Genomic DNA, 16,978 nt, shown 5'->3' with positions numbered 1-16,978 from the left:
CCTTTTGTTCACCTGATCTAGGATTCCTTAGAAATCAAACCATATTATCCCCCAAGAGAATTATCGTCGGTCATTATCACAACCGTGTACATCCCTCCTCAAGCTGATACCACGTCTGCCCTCAAGCAACTTCAATGGACTCTATTGCAAACTGGAAACCATATATCCTGAGGCTGCATTTCTTGTAGCTGGGGATTTTAACAAAGATTGGGTTGATCACGCGGACTGGGAAATGTTCTGGGTAACCTCAGAGATTAACATTGATTTAAACGCAGATTCTGTGAGTGAGTGACTATTAACACCTACCCTAACCAGAAACCGTGGATAGATGGCGGCATTCGCATAAAACTGAAAGCGCAAAGCACTGCATTTAACCAGGGAAAGATGACTGGGAATATGGCCAAATCTAAACAGTGTAGTTATTGCCTCCGCAAGGCAATCAAACAAGTGAAATGTCAGTATAGGGACATATTGGAGTCGCATAGCATATCAACGGCTCAGACACGAGACGTATGTTGCAGGGTCTACAGGCAATTAGGGACTGCAAAACGAAAACCAACCACATCACGGACACCAACGTCTTGCTTCCAGACAAACTAAACACCTTCTTTGCCCGCTTTGAGGATAATACAGTGCCACCGATGCGGCCCGCTACCAAGGACTGCGGGCCCCCCCCTCTCCGTGGCCGATGTGAGTAAGACATTTAAACGTGTAAACCCTTGCAAGGCTGCCAGCCCAGGCCACATCCTCAGAGCATGCACAGACCAGTGGGTTGGTGTATTTACGGACATATTCAATCTCTCCCTTTCCCAGTCTGCTGTCCCCACATGCTTCAAGATGGCCTGTACCCAAGAAGGCAAGGAAAATGTAACGAAATGACTATCGCCCTGCAGCACTCACTTCTGTCATCAAGAAGTGCTTTGAAAGACCAGTCAAGAATGATATCACCTCCACCTTACCTGCCACCCTAGACCCACTTCAATTTACATACCTCCCCAATAGGTCAACAGACGATGCAATTGACATCACACTGCACACTGCCCTCTCCCATCTGGACAAGAGGAATACCTATGTAAGAATGCTGCTCATAGACTACTGCTCAGCATTTAACACCATAGTAACCTTCAAGTTCATCAATAAGCTTGAGGCCCAGGGTCTCAACCCCTCCCTGTGTAACTGGGTCCTGGACTTCCTGACGGGCCGCCCCCAGGAGGTGAAGGTAGGAAAAAACATCTCCGAATCGCTGATCCTCCACACTGGGACACCACAAGGGTGCGTGCTCAGCCCCATCCTGTACTCCCCGTTCACCCATGACTGCGTGGCCATGCACACCTCCAACTCAATCATGAAGTTTGCAGACGACACAACAGTAGTTGGCTTGATTACCAACAACGACAAGACAGCCTACAGGGAGGAGGTGAGAGATTTTGGAGTGTGGTGTCAGGAAAACAACCTCTCACTCAATGTCAACAAAACAAAGGAGATGATCGTGGACTTCAGGAAACAGCCGAGAGAGCACCACCCCTATCCACATCGACGGGACAGCAGTGGAGAAGGTGTAAAGTTTTAAGTTCCTCTGCGTACACATCACAGACAAACTGAAATGGTCCACCCCCACAGACATTGTGGTGAAGAAGGCGAAGCAGCACCTCTTCAACCTCAGGAGGCTGAAGAAATTTGGCTTGGCCCCTAAAACCCTCACAAACGTTTACAGATGCACAATGGACAGCGTCCTGTCGGGCTGTATCACCGCCTGGTATGGCAACTGCAACGCCCTCAACCGCAAGACTCTCCAGAGGGTGGTGCGGTCTGCACAACGCATCACCAGGAGCAGAACACTTGCCCTCCAGTACACCTACAGCATCCGATGTCACAGGAAGACCAAAAAGATCATCAAGGACAACAACCACCCGAGCCACTGCATGTTCACCCTGTTACCGTCCAGAAGGCGAGGTCAGTACAGGTGCATCAAAGCTGGGACCGAGAGAAGCTGTTTTTCAGTCTCAAGGCCATCAGGCTGTGAAACAGCCAACACTGACACAGAGAGGCTGCTGCCTACATACTGACTCGAAATCATTGGCCACTTTAATAAATGGATCACAAGTCACTTTAATTTAATAATGTTTGCATATCTTGCATTACTCATCTCATACGTATATACTGTATTATATACCATCTTGCCTATGCCGCTCGATCATCGCTCATCCATATATTTATATGTACATATTCTTATTTCATCCCTTTACTTAGATTTGTGTGTATTAGGTAGTTGTTGTAGATTTGTTACATTACTTGTTAGATATTGCTGCACTGTCAGAACTAGAAGCATAAGCACTTTGCTACGCTCATATTACCATCTGCTAACCATGTGTATATTACCAATTAAATTTGATTTGATTTGATTTAGGGAATGGCACCCTATTCCCTATACAGTGCACTACTTTTGACTGAGGCTCATAGGGAATAGGATACACTACTTTTGACTGAGGCCCATAGGAAATAGGGTGCATTACTTTTGACTGAGGACCATAGGGAATAGGGTGCACTACTTTTGACTGAGGCCCATAGGAAATAGGGTGCACTACTTTTGACTGAGGCCCATAGGGAATAGGGTGCACTACTTTTGACTGACCCCCATAGGGAATAGGGTGCATTACTTTTGACTGAGGCCCATAGGGAATAGGGTGCACTACTTTTGACTGAGGCCCATAGGGAATAGGGTGCACTACTTTTGACTGAGGCCCATAGGGAATAGGGTGCACTACCTTTGACTGAGACCCATAGGGAATAGGGTGCACTACTTTCCGGCGCCGACAGAGATGGCCGACAGAGATGGCCGCCTCGCTTCGTGTTCCTAGGAAACTATGCAGTTTTTTGTTTTTTTATGTGTTATTTCTTACATTAGTACCTCAGGTCATCTTAGGTTTCATTACATACAGCCGAGAAGAACTACTGTATATAAGATCAGTGTCAACTCACCATCAGTATGACCAAGAATATGTTTTTCGCGACGCGGATCCTGTGTTCTGCCTTACAAACAGGACAACGGAATGGATCGCATGCAGCGACCCCAAAAAACGACTCCGAAAGAGAGGGAAACGTAGCGGTCTTCTGGTTAGACTACGGAGACGGGCACATCGTGCCCCACTTCCTAGCATTCTTCTTGCCAATGTCCAGTCTCTTGACAACAAGGTTGATGAAATCCGAGCAAGGGTAGCATTCCAGAGGGACATCAGAGACTGTAACGTTCTGTGCTTCACGGAAACATGGCTCACTGGAGAGACGCTATCCGATGCGGTGCAGCCAACGGGTTTCTCCACACATCGCGCCGACAGAAACAAACACCTTTCTGGTAAGAAGAGGGGTGGGGGTGTATGCCTTATGGCTAACGAGGCATGGTGCGATGAAAGAAACATACAGGAACTCAAATCCTTCTGTTCACCTGATTTAGAATTCCTCACAATCAAATATAGACCGCATTACCTACCAAGAGAATTCTCTTCGATTATAATCACAGCCGTATATATCCCCCCAAGCAGACACATCGATGGCTCTGAACGAACTTTATTTAACTCTTTGCAAACTGGAAACCATTTATCCGGAGGCTGCATTCATCGTTGTTGGGGATTTTAACAAGGCTAATCTGAAAACAAGACTCCCTAAATTTTATCAGCATATCGATTGCGCAACCAGGGGCGGAAAAACCTTGGATCACTGTTACTCTAACTTCCGCGACGCATATAAGGCCCTGCCCCGCCCCCCTTTCGGAAAAGCTGACCACAACTCCATTTTGCTGATACCTGCCTACAGACAAAAGCTAAAAAAAGAAGCTCCCACGCTGAGGTGTGAGGTCTGTCCAACGCTGGTCCGACCAAGCTGACTCCACACTCCAAGACTGCTTCCATCACGTGGACTGGGACATGTTTCGTATTGCGTCAAATAACAACATTGACGAATACGCTGATTCGGTGTGCGAGTTCATTAGAACGTGCGTTGAAGATGTCGTTCCCATAGCAACGATTAAAACATTCCCTAACCAGAAACCTTGGATTGATGGCAGCATTCGTGTGAAACTGAAAGCACGAACCACTGCTTTCAATCAGGGCAAGGTGTCTGGCAACATGACTGAAAACAAACAATGCAGCTATTCCCTCCGTAAGGCTATCAAACAAGCTAAGCGTCAGTACAGAGACAAAGTAGAATCCCAATTCAACGGCTCAGACACAAGAGGCATGTGGCAGGGTCTACAGTCATTCACGGACTACAGGAAGAAATCCAGCCCAGTCACGGACCAGGATGTCTTGCTCCCAGGCAGACTAAGTGCCACTGACACTGCCTGCAACGGAAAAATGCGGTCTCTCCTTCACTGCAGCCGAGGTGAGTAAAACATTTAAACGTGTTAACCCTCGCAAGGCTGCAGGCCCAGACGGCATCCCCAGCCGCGCCCTCAGAGCATGCGCAGACCAGCTGGCTGGTGTGTTTACGGACATATTCAATCAATCCCTATACCAGTCTGCTGTTCCCACATGCTTCAAGAGGGCCACCATCGTTCCTGTTCCCAAGAAAGCTAAGGTAACTGAGCTAAACGACTACCGCCCGTAGCACTCACTTCCGTCATCATGAAGTGCTTTGAGAGACTAGTCAAGGACCATATCACCTCCACCCTACCTGACTCCCTAGACCCACTCCAATTTGCTTACCGCTCAAATAGGTCCACAGACGATGCAATCTCAACCACACTGCACACTGCCCTAACCCATCTGGACAAGAGGAATACCTATGTGAGAATGCTGTTCATCGACTACAGCTCGGCATTCAACACCATAGTACCCTCCAAGCTCGTCATCAAGCTCGAGACCCTGGGTCTCGACCCCGCCCTGTGCAACTGGGTACTGGACTTCCTGACGGGCCGCCCCCAGGTGGTGAGGGTAGGTAACAACATCTCCTCCCCGCTGATCCTCAACACTGGGGCCCCACAAGGGTGCGTTCTGAGCCCTCTCCTGTACTCCCTGTTCACCCACGACTGCGTGGCCACGCACGCCTCCAACTCAATCATCAAGTTTGCGGACGACACAACAGTGGTAGGCTTGATTACCAACAACGACGAGACGGCCTACAGTGAGGAGGTGAGGGCCCTCGGAGTGTGGTGTCAGGAAAATAACCTCACACTCAACGTCAACAAAACTAAGGAGATGATTGTGGACTTCAGGAAACAGCAGAGGGAACACCCCCCTATCCACATCGATGGAACAGTAGTGGAGAGAGTAGCAAGTTTTAAGTTCCTCGGCATACACATCACAGACAAAATGAATTGGTCCACTCACACAGACAGGATTGTGAAGAAGGCGCAGCAGCGCCTCTTCAACCTCAGGAGGCTGAAGAAATTCGGCTTGTCACCAAAAGCACTCACAAACTTCTACAGAGGCACAATCGAGAGCATCCTGGCGGGCTGTATCACCGCCTGGTACGGCAACTGCTCCGCCCTCAACCGTAAGGCTCTCCAGAGGGTAGTGAGGTCTGCACAACGCATCAACGGGGGCAAACTACCTGCCCTCCAGGACACCTACACCACCCGATGTTACAGGAAGGCCATAAAGATCATCAAGGACATCTACCACCCGAGCCACTGCCTGTTCACCCCGCTATCATCCAGAAGGCGAGGTCAGTACAGGTGCATCAAAGCTGGGACCGAGAGACTGAAAAACAGCTTCTATCTCAAGGCCATCAGACTGTTAAACAGCCACCACTAACATTGAGTGGCTGCTGCCAACACACTGACACTGACTCAACTCCAGCCACTTTAATAATGGGAATTGATGGGAAATGTTGTAAATATATCACTAGCCACTTTAAACAATGCTACCTTATATAATGTTACTTACCCTACATTATTCATCTCATATGCATACCTATATACTGTACTCTATATCATCGACTGCATCCTTATGTAATACATGTATCACTAGCCACTTTAACTATGCCACTTTGTTTACATATTCATCTCACATGTATATACTGTACTCGATACCATCTACTGTATCTTGCCTATGCTGCTCTGTACCATCACTCACTCATATATCCTTATGTACATATTCTTTATCCCCTTACACTGTGTATAAGACAGTAGATTAGGAATTGTTAGTTAGATTACTTGTTGGTTATTACTGCATTGTCGGAACTAGAAGCACAAGCATTTCGCTACACTCGCATTAACATCTGCTAACCATGTGTATGTGACAAATACAATTTGATTTGATTTGATTTGATTTTGACTGAGGCCCATAGGGAATAGGGTGCACTACTTTTGACTGAGGCCCATAGGGAATAGGGTGCACTACTTTTGACTGAGGCCCATAGGGAATAGGGTGCCATTATTGGAAACCCTGGTATTTAATTACCAGACAGTCTGCTTGAATCTCAAGTGTCAGCGAAATACTTACTGCATGTCCCCCATCAAATGGAGAGAGAAACATCATTTTGGCCTCCAGTGTGATTAAGAATTTAAAACAAATTTAACAGAAAAGCTTTTTCCTGTGTTGGATGAGTGGGGGTGGCTGGGGGGGCGGATTGAGAAGGTTTTTGTGTTCATGTGTGTGTGTTCATGTGTGTGTGTGCATGTGTGTGTGCATGTGTGTGTGTCCTGCCAAATGAGCAGTGACTTAGACACCCTCATCGCTGCAAAGTGGTATAACATTGTTTTAAGACTAAACATGCTCAGATCAAACCATCCTATCATGCTATCTTTCAATGCTCCCGAGTGGCACAGTGGTCACTATAGCCATCACTATAGACACCCTGGTTTGATTCCTGGCTGTATCACAGCTGTATCACAAGACTGGGAGTCTCATAGGGTGGAGCACAATTGGCCCAGTCGTCCGGGTTTGGCTGGTGTAGGCCATCCTTGTAAATAAGAATTTGTTCTTAAATTACTTGCCTAGTTAAATTAAGGTAGATAATACATGAAAATCATCCACTCAAAGTGGAAATTATGCTGAACTATTAACTGAACCACAGGGCCATTTCCTGCTTGTCAGGTTGGTGATGTCAGAGTAGTTAGCCACTTACAGTTTTTCTCAATTGCTAAAACACAATTTCTGAAACCTTGCTCCATTTCCTGAAAACATTAAACACAAAACCTCATCTTCAAGCAGTATTTACATAACCTCTGACTCCTCTCGCAAAATGAAACATTTGCCTCCAAACAGTTTTACCTGTGTTCAAATTCAAACACTGCTCTCAAATCATAAACAAAGTGATCAAAATTATATACACTCTCAAGCAGTCAGTAAACAATACACATTGTTCAAAACATACAATACTCAGGGAGAAGTACATTTTTAATCTAAAAAAATATTCATATTTTTCCGTCATTGTCTTTTGATGAACAAAATTGATCAGAAATTACTACTCTGCTTTGCTCTTTGCAATTTTGTTTTTTGTTCTTCCTCCTCCTTGTACCCCAATTTTTACAGTACCGCACTCTGCATCTCACAAACTTGTTCTTTGTCTCTGTGATACTGTCATTCTTGTTCTTTGTTGATATGAACCTGCAACCAGTCAAAATCTATTGAGCAGTCAGTACTGTTAATAAATGGAAAGCACAATGTTCAGGGCCATACAATGTGTCCATTGTACAGTATACAGCCTACAATGCACTGTACTACAGTATACAATACTAAAAGGGACAAAAATCAAAGGAGTAAACATGTGATCAATGTGCTTCTTCTTGTCTTTGGGCTGGGTCAGGCCAGAGCACTTCGTCGACATCACAAGCAATATTGTCCCCCCTGAGGCAACGGGGGAAGAAGCCTCTTGTGTGCCGTATCCAGCCCTGACATGATTCCTCACCTATATCACCACAGGCTAAATCCATGGCTTGCAGCAGATTTACTCTGGTGTAGGGCTGTCTATCATACACTTTCCATCTACAAGAGGAGAAAAACTCCTCAATCGGATTCAGGAAAGGCGAGTATGGAGGGAGGTACAAGTTCATAAACTGCCCATTGATGTTAAACCATTCCCTTACCTGAGCAGCTCGGTGGAAACTGACATTGTCCCATCACATAGGTGGGAATGGGATTCTCATGTAGCTCTCGATCCTGCTGCTCTTGAACCTGCTGCTCAAATAAAATATCTCTTAGATTGGCAATACATCTTAGAAGGTGCTGGGTGTTATATGGCCCGAGTGTAACATGGTGATGTAGAACACCATGGTTGCTTATAGCAGCACAGATTGTGACATTGCCACCTCGTTGACCAGGGAATTCAACAATGGCCCGCTGTCCAATCATGTTTCGGCCTCTCCTTCTCCTCTTTGTTAGATTGAAGCCTGCTTCATCGACAAAGATGAACTCATGGGGTCTGTCCAAGGATTCCAAGTCAAATATTGTCTGTGTAGAAATACAATATATTGTATGTAGGATTTTGTAAGTCGTACAGAGACAGTGCTATACTGTAGAGTACAATTAGGCTTCTGATTCACATTGTATGTACTAAAGAGTAATGTCATTCACATAGTATGTCTTAGTACTGTAGACAATCTGGATTACAGTAAATGTTTCTGAATGTACACTTACTTGCACATACTGAGCTCTCAGTTCTTTCACCCTTGGTGAGTTGAGCTCTAAAGGTTCTCTGTTTACTTGTTTCATTCACATCCTGTTACGATGGAGGACACGGTCAATAGTGAAAATGCTCACACTGTCGATTCCCTGGAAGTGTGTGTTGTCTTGTATCACTCGTTCCTGGATTTCTCTGAGTCGTATTGCATTATCTTGAAGGACCAGGCCAACTATAAAGGCCTCTTGCTCCCGAGTGAATATAGCTGTCCTTCCACCTGCATGTGGCAGCCTTGGAATTCTACAAAAAGTAGTTGTGCAGTTACAAAACATATTCATGCAGTACAATACATACAGTGATTAACTTTACAAATGTCTATTGAAACAGCTGCATATAGTGTAGTACAGTAAATTTGCAATTACAAAAATACACTGGTATACTGTACCTGTTCTCTTCTCTGAATGTCCCCTCATTGTCAGTCCATGGACAAGAACATGGTCTTTAACTGTTGCTCGAATTCCATCAGATATTTCTACTCCTTGTCTTCCTCTTCCTCTTCGTCCTCCTCTTCCTCTTTCTTGCCCTCCTCTTCCTCTTCCACCTCATCGCCCACCTCGCATACACATTCGTCCTCGTCCTCTCACATTGTTTCTTCTATCCATTCTATGTTCTCTGAACCAACTTATATTGGTTGTGTCGCATAATTTCAAACAGGATAAATCAATTTTGAGTGGTTGTGTTCAATCAATGACATGTGTTCTCTATTTGGATTTGATTGTTGCCACTTGTGTTTACCAGTATGGATGACATGTGCATTAGAGTGCAGAATGTGTTTTTGAGAATGAGAATGTGTTTAGAGTTTTGCTGAAAAGTCTAAGTGAGATCTGCAAATGGTGTTTTACCATGTGAAATGGTTTAAGGTATTGACAACACACTGTGTTTTACCATGTGACATGGTTTAAGGTATTGACAACAGACTGTGTTTTACCATGTGAAATGGTTTAAGGTATTGACAACAGACTGTGTGTTACCATGTGAAATGGTTTAAGGTATTGACAACAGACTGTGTGTTACCATGTGAAATGGTTTAAGGTATTGACAACAGACTGTGTGTTACCATGTGAAATGGTTTAAGGTATTGACAACAGACTGTGTGTTACCATGTGAAATGGTTTAAGGTATTGGCAACAGACTGTGTGTTACCATGTGAAATGGTTTAAGGTATTGACAACAGACTGTGTTTTACCATGTGAAATGGTTTAAGGTATTGACAACAGACTGTGTTTTACCATGTGAAATGGTTTAAGGTATTGACAACAGACTGTGTTTTACCATGTGAAATGGTTTAAGGTATTGACAACAGACTGTGTTTTACCATGTGAAATGGTTTAAGGTATTGACAACAGACTGTGTTTTACCATGTGAAATGGTTTAAGGTATTGACAACAGACTGTGTGTTACCATGTGAAATGGTTTAAGGTATTGACAACAGACTGTGTGTTACCATGTGAAATGGTTTAAGGTATTGACAACAGACTGTGTTTTACCATGTGAAATGGTTTAAGGTATTGACAACAGACTGTGTTTTACCATGTGAAATGGTTTAAGGTATTGACAACAGACTGTGTGTTACCATGTGAAATGGTTTAAGGTATTGACAACAGACTGTGTTTTACCATGTGAAATGGTTTAAGGTATTGACAACAGACTGTGTGTTACCATGTGAAATGGTTTAAGGTATTGACAACAGACTGTGTTTTATCATGTGAAATGGTTTAAGGTATTGACAACAGACTGTGTGTTACCATGTGAAATGGTTTAAGGTATTGACAACAGACTGTGTTTTACCATGTGACATGGTTTAAGGTATTGACAACAGACTGTGTTTTACCATGTGAAATGGTTTAAGGTATTGACAACAGACTGTGTTTTACCATGTGAAATGGTTTAAGGTATTGACAACAGACTGTGTTTTATCATGTGAAATGGTTTAAGGTATTGACAACAGACTGTGTTTTACCATGTGAAATGGTTTAAGGTATTGACAACAGACTGTGTGTTACCATGTGAAATGGTTTAAAGGTATTGACAACAGACTGTGTTTTACCATGTGAAATGGTTTAAAGGTATTGACAACAGACTGTGTTTTACCATGTGACATGGTTTAAGGTATTGACAACAGACTGTGTTTTACCATGTGAAATGGTTTAAGGTATTGACAACAGACTGTGTGTTACCATGTGAAATGGTTTAAGGTATTGACAACAGACTGTGTGTTACCATGTGAAATGGTTTAAGGTATTGACAACAGACTGTGTGTTACCATGTGAAATGGTTTAAAGGTATTGACAACAGACTGTGTGTTACCATGTGAAATGGTTTAAAGGTATTGACAACAGACTGTGTGTTACCATGTGAAATGGTTTAAAGGTATTGACAACAGACTGTGTGTTACCATGTGAAATGGTTTAAGGTATTGACAACAGACTGTGTGTTACCATGTGAAATGGTTTAAGGTATTGACAACAGACTGTGTTTTACCATGTGAAATGGTTTAAGGTATTGACAACACACTGTGTTTTACCATGTGACATGGTTTAAGGTATTGACAACAGACTGTGTTTTACCATGTGAAATGGTTTAAAGGTATTGACAACAGACTGTGTTTTACCATGTGAAATGGTTTAAGGTATTGACAACAGACTGTGTTTTACCATGTGAAATGGTTTAAGGTATTGACAACACACTGTGTTTTACCATGTGACATGGTTTAAGGTATTGACAACAGACTGTGTTTTACCATGTGAAATGGTTTAAGGTATTGACAACAGACTGTGTTTTACCATGTGAAATGGTTTAAGGTATTGACAACAGACTGTGTTTTACCATGTGAAATGGTTTAAGGTATTGACAACAGACTGTGTTTTACCATGTGAAATGGTTTAAGGTATTGACAACAGACTGTGTGTTACCATGTGAAATGGTTTAAAGGTATTGACAACAGACTGTGTTTTACCATGTGAAATGGTTTAAGGTATTGACAACAGACTGTGTGTTACCATGTGAAATGGTTTAAGGTATTGACAACAGACTGTGTGTTACCATGTGAAATGGTTTAAGGTATTGACAACAGACTGTGTTTTACCATGTGAAATGGTTTAAAGGTATTGACAACAGACTGTGTGTTACCATGTGAAATGGTTTAAGGTATTGACAACAGACTGTGTGTTACCATGTGAAATGGTTTAAGGTATTGACAACAGACTGTGTTTGTTACCATGTGAAATGGTTTAAGGTATTGACAACAGACTGTGTTTTACCATGTGAAATGGTTTAAAGGTATTGACAACAGACTGTGTGTTACCATGTGAAATGGTTTAAGGTATTGACAACAGACTGTGTGTTACCATGTGAAATGGTTTAAGGTATTGACAACAGACTGTGTGTTACCATGTGAAATGGTTTAAGGTATTGACAACAGACTGTGTTTACCATGTGAAATGGTTTAAAGGTATTGACAACAGACTGTGTGTTACCATGTGAAATGGTTTAAGGTATTGACAACAGACTGTGTGTTACCATGTGAAATGGTTTAAGGTATTGACAACAGACTGTGTGTTACCATGTGAAATGGTTTAAGGTATTGACAACAGACTGTGTTTTACCATGTGAAATGGTTTAAGGTATTGACAACAGACTGTGTGTTACCATGTGAAATGGTTTAAGGTATTGACAACAGACTGTGTGTTACCATGTGAAATGGTTTAAGGTATTGACAACAGACTGTGTGTTACCATGTGAAATGGTTAAAGGTATTGACAACAGACTGTGTGTTACCATGTGAAATGGTTTAAGGTATTGACAACAGACTGTGTGTTACCATGTGAAATGGTTTAAGGTATTGACAACAGACTGTGTTTTACCATGTGAAATGGTTTAAGGTATTGACAACAGACTGTGTTTTACCATGTGAAATGGTTTAAGGTATTGACAACAGACTGTGTTTTACCATGTGAAATGGTTTAAGGTATTGACAACAGACTGTGTTTTACCATGTGAAATGGTTTAAGGTATTGACAACAGACTGTGTGTTACCATGTGAAATGGTTTAAGGTATTGACAACAGACTGTGTGTTACCATGTGAAATGGTTTAAAGGTATTGACAACAGACTGTGTGTTACCATGTGAAATGGTTTAAGGTATTGACAACAGACTGTGTGTTACCATGTGAAATGGTTTAAGGTATTGACAACAGACTGTGTGTTACCATGTGAAATGGTTTAAGGTATTGACAACAGACTGTGTGTTACCATGTGAAATGGTTTAAGGTATTGACAACAGACATAATTAGCTAAATTAACTTTCTTCAGCCATATGGGTTTCAGTGTTTTAGCAACTGAGAAAAACTGTAATCCGCCTGCATCTGTTTCACAACAAAATGGCACCCTATTCCCTACATAGTGCTCTACTGTTGACTAGGGCCCATGGTAGTGCACTATAGAAGAGAGAGAGAGAGAGAGAGAGAGAGAGAGAGAGAGAGAGAGAGAGAGAGAGAGAGGGAGAGAGAGAGAGAGAGAGAGAGAGAGAGAGAGAGAGAGAGAGAGAGAGAGAGAGGGAGAGAGAGAGAGAGAGGGAGAGGGAGAGGGAGAGGGAGAGAGAGAGAGAGAGAGAGAGAGAGACGCACGCACGCACGCATAGTGAACTACCAGGTGTTAAACAGGGAAGAGAATCAGGGAGTATCCTAACATGGTATAGAGGAGATGGACCCACTGGTTGCCCTCTAGGTTACTGAGATCTGGTAGTCCCATCCACCAAACTACCAGGTGTGGAACAGGGAAGAGAATCAGGGAGTATCCTAATATGGTATAGAGGAGATGGACCCACTGGTTGACCTCTAGGTTACTGAAAGCTGGTAGTCCCATCCACCAAAGTACCAGGTGTGAAACAGGGAAGAAAATCAGAGAGTATCCTAACATGGTATAGAGGAGATGGACCCACTGGTTGCCCTCTAGGTTACAGAGATCTGGTAGTCCCATTCACCAAGCTACCAGGTGTGAAACAGGGAAGAGAATCAGGGAGTATCCTAACATGGTATAGAGGAGATGGACCCACTGGTTGCCCTCTAGGCTACAGAGATCTGGTAGTCCCATTCACCAAGCTACCAGGTGTGAAACAGGGAAGAGAATCAGGGAGTATCCTAACATGGTATAGAGGAGATGGACCCACTGGTTGCCCTCTAGGTTACAGAGATCTGGTAGTCCCATCCACCAAGCTACCAGGTGTGAAACAGGGAAGAGAATCAGAGAGTATCCTAACATGGTATAGAGGAGATGGACCCACTGGTTGCCCTCTAGGTTACAGAGATCTGGTAGTCCCATCCACCAAACTACCAGGTGTGAAACAGGGAAGATAATCAGGGAGTATCCTAACATGGTATAGAGGAGATGGACCCACTGGTTGCCCTCTAGGTTACTGAGATCTGGTAGTCCCATCCACCCAGCTACCAGGTGTGAAACAGGGAAGATAATCAGGGAGTATCCTAACATGGTATAGAGGAGATGGACCCACTGGTTGCCCTCTAGGTTACAGAGATCTGGTAGTCCCATCCACCAAACTACCAGGTGTGGAACAGGGAAGAGAATCAGGGAGTATCCTAATATGGTATAGAGGAGATGGACCCACTGGTTGCCCTCTAGGTTACAGAGATCTGGTAGTCCCATCCACCAAACTACCAGGTGTGGAACAGGGAAGAGAATCAGGGAGTATCCTAATATGGTATAGAGGAGATGGACCCACTGGTTGCCCTCTAGGTTACAGAGATCTGGTAGTCCCATCCACCAAACTACCAGGTGTGGAACAGGGAAGAGAGTCAGGGAGTATCCTAATATGGTATAGAGGAGATGAACCCACTGGTTGACCTCTAGGTTACAGAGATCTGGTAGTCCCATCCACCAAACTACCAGGTGTGGAACAGGGAAGAGAATCAGGGAGTATCCTAACATGGTATAGAGGAGATGGACCCACTGGTTGCCCTCTAGGTTACAGAGATCTGTAGTCCCATCCACCAAACTACCAGGTGTGGAACAGGGAAGAGAATCAGGGAGTATCCTAACATGGTATAGAGGAGATGGACCCACTGGTTGCCCTCTAGGTTACAGAGATCTGGTAGTCCCATCCACCAAACTACCAGGTGTGGAACAGGGAAGAGAATCAGGGAGTATCCTAATATGGTATAGAGGAGATGGACCCACTGGTTGCCCTCTAGGTTACAGAGATCTGGTAGTCCCATCCACCAAACTACCAGGTGTGGAACAGGGAAGAGAATCAGGGAGTATCCTAATATGGTATAGAGGAGATGGACCCACTGGTTGCCCTCTAGGTTACAGAGATCTGGTAGTCCCATCCACCAAACTACCAGGTGTGGAACAGGGAAGAGAATCAGGGAGTATCCTAATATGGTATAGAGGAGATGGACCCACTGGTTGCCCTCTAGGTTACAGAGATCTGGTAGTCCCATCCACCAAACTACCAGGTGTGGAACAGGGAAGAGAATCAGGGAGTATCCTAATATGGTATAGAGGAGATGGACCCACTGGTTGCCCTCTAGGTTACAGAGATCTGGTAGTCCCATCCACCAAACTACCAGGTGTGGAACAGGGAAGAGAATCAGGGAGTATCCTAACATGGTATAGAGGAGATGGACCCACTGGTTGCCCTCTAGGTTACAGAGATCTGGTAGTCCCATCCACCAAGCTACCAGGTGTGGAACAGGGAAGAGAATCAGGGAGTATCCTAACATGGTATAGAGGAGATGGACCCACTGGTTGCCCTCTAGGTTACAGAGATCTGGTAGTCCCATCCACCAAACTACCAGGTGTGGAACAGGGAAGAGAATCAGGGAGTATCCTAACATGGTATAGAGCAGACATAACCCACTCTATTAAATTAGTCAAGACAGGAACATTTTACATCTGGCAAGAAATGAATAAGGAAATGATCTCAACAGAGAAAAATGTCCTCATGTGTGCTACCTACTGTATATCACCCCAATAGAGTCCCCATACTTCAACGATGACTGCTTCTCCATTCTAGAGGGGGAGATCAACCATTCCCAGGCCCAGGGACATGTACTAGCCTGTGGTGACCTAAATGACACAACTGGACAAGAACCCGACACCCTCAGCACACAGTGGGACAAACACCTACCTGGAGGTGACAGTATTCCCTCCGAAATATGCTCCGCTAGACACAACTACGACAAAACAACCAACAAAAACGGGTCACAACTCCTGCAGCTCTGTCGCACGCTGGGCATGTACATAGTCAATGGTAGGCTTCGAGGGGACTCCTATGGTAGGTACACCTATAGCTCATCTCTTGGCAGTAGTACTGTAAACTACTTTATCACTGACCTCAACCCAAGAGACACTCAGAGCATTCACAGTCAGCCCACTGACACCCCTATCAGACCACAGCAAAATCACAGTCTACCTGAAGAGAGCAATATTCAATCATGAGGCATCAAAGCCAAAGGAACAACACAATATTACTTAAGAAACACTGCAGATGGAAGGAAAGTAGAGTGGAAACCTACCAGAAAACAATTAGGCAACAACAAATTCAATCCCTTTTAAACAACTTCCTGGACCAAATGTTTCACTGTAATACTGAAGGTGTAAACTTGGCAGTAGAAACCTAAACAGTACATTTGACCTTTCAGCTTTCCTATCAAATCGATAATGTCAAGCAGACAACCGAAAAATGAAAAACAATGACAAATGGTTTGATGAAGAATGCAAAAACGTAAGAAAGAAATTGAGAAACCTATCCAACCAAAAACAGAGACCCAGAAAACCTGAGTCTTCACCTTCACTATGGTGAATCACTAAAATGATACAGATATAAGAAGAATCCATAGAATCAAACCACTTCGGGGATGTTGGATTACTCTAAACAACAACACAAAGAGTTATATATCCAAAACAGAGATGTGTGGATAAATCACTTCTCCAATCGTTTTGGCTCTATAACAAAGATCAAACAGCAACAACATATACATGATCAAATACAAATCTTAGAATCAACTAGTACAGACTACCAGAACCCACTTGATTCCTCAATTACATTGAATGAACTACAGGACAAATTACAAACCCTGAAGAACAATCCCCTAAGGAAGCTGGCCCTGGAGCTCGGTTCACAAACTTGACACATTGGAAAGAATTTGCCCAAAAACTGAGCAAACTAGAATGATATTTGGATCTAAACAGAGAGGACACAGTGAAATGTGGCCGTAGGACCTGGCTCTCAAGAGAAGATGGGCTATGTGCTCACTGCCCAGAACATGAGGTGGAAACAGAACTGCACTTCCTAACCTCCTGCTAAATGTATGACCACTTTAGAGACACATACAGTACC

This window comes from Oncorhynchus masou, chromosome 32 (assembly GCF_036934945.1).
Source record: "Oncorhynchus masou masou isolate Uvic2021 chromosome 32, UVic_Omas_1.1, whole genome shotgun sequence".
NCBI lineage: Eukaryota > Metazoa > Chordata > Actinopteri > Salmoniformes > Salmonidae > Oncorhynchus > Oncorhynchus masou.
The sequence above is the reverse complement of the archived record's forward strand: the minus strand, read 5'-3'. Positions refer to the sequence as shown.